The following is a 1,499-nucleotide window of genomic DNA, read 5'->3' as shown; positions in this document are numbered from 1 at the left end:
TTAGCAAAGTTAGGACAGTTCCTAAAGCTCTCCCACGCTGAGGTTATGGTCTGATCGGAAGATTCCAAGTGTACACTCTTAGCCTGACCTGCAGGAAAGACTGGGAAAGCAAGTATACAATCTGGCTTAGGGAAGGGGAAAAACGGAAATTCTTCAAATACAAGAAAGGTTTTCAAAAGATCAGATGGGCCATCAATATCAAATGTCAGGCTGGGCATGTGGCACACACCTGAAATCCCAGCACTCCAGAGGTTCAGGCAGGAACATCGCTGCAAGTTGGAGGACAGCCTAGGCTACAAAGAGTTCAAGGCTGGTGTGAAATACATAGCAAAACCCTGTCTCAAAAGGTCAAAAAAAAAAAAAAGTATTACATTGAATCTTGCTATTTATATTGTAGTATAAGTAACTTTTATACTCAATTTTAGTTAAAAATTTCAAATTCCCCAAGTATTAACTTGCAGATTTAGAAATCAATCCAAAATTTATTACAAACAATGCACTAAACGATTAATGCAGTTATGGATAATTTAGAAAATAACAGATTGGGAAGACATAACCCATGAGGTTGAACAATGCTAATAAAAAATTTAAGTAGGAGTCATTTGTACTTCTCTTGTTTAACATGACAATGCCAGGAAAAGCAACCTAATGAAAAGTGTTATTCTAAAGCTTAACAATAAATGCAAGCACTAAAAGCAGATTGGAACTTACACTTTAAAACCATTAGTTTGTACAAAAACTTAATATTCAGCATGGTATATTCGACCACTTGGAAGCTCAAAAAAGAGCATCCACATTAACATTTATAAATGAATTCCACAAGTAAAACTGTCAAAATTTCAGGGTTGCTTTTGACTCTTACTGTCCTAAAAATATTGGCATATGGACTTCAACTGTTACTTTTTTTTGGTTTTTTGAGATAGGGTCTTTGCTATGTAGTCCAGGCTTGCCTTGAACTCACAGTATAGCCCAGACTGGCCTCAAACTTGCTGTTGCCCTCCTGCCTCAGCCTTCAAGATGCTGGAATTACAGTGTACACCACTACACCCTACTCTTTAACCCAAGTCAACTTTTTTTTGGTGACAGTATGGGGGATTAAATCCAGGGCCAAGCAAGTGCTCTATCACTGAGACACATCCTCAGCCCCAAAACTCCAGTCTTAATTGTTTTATTCAGTTAACAAACCAAAAACAAGAAAAATAAGCCAGACATAGTAGTGCAAACCTGTAATCCCAACACTCAGGTTGAGGCAGGACTGCAGGGAGTTCGAGGCCACCCTGGGCTACACAGTGAGTTCAAGGCCAGCCTGAATACAGCAAGACTGTCTCAAAACAAAAACCCAAAACCTACAAAGGATAGAATGCTATTGTATTTGTTAAATCTGAGAAAGTCTTTTTTTAAAAAGGGTCAGAATATTTATGCCTCCAAATCAAGTCCACGGACGTAAAGAAATTGTTGGAATTCTTTCTCCTTGCAAGGAGAGATCCTCCCAAGGGCCA

Source organism: Chinchilla lanigera, unplaced genomic scaffold, assembly GCF_000276665.1.
Source record: "Chinchilla lanigera isolate Chin_1 unplaced genomic scaffold, ChiLan1.0 scaffold00020, whole genome shotgun sequence".
In the NCBI taxonomy this organism is placed as follows: domain Eukaryota; kingdom Metazoa; phylum Chordata; class Mammalia; order Rodentia; family Chinchillidae; genus Chinchilla; species Chinchilla lanigera.
The sequence above is the reverse complement of the archived record's forward strand: the minus strand, read 5'-3'. Positions refer to the sequence as shown.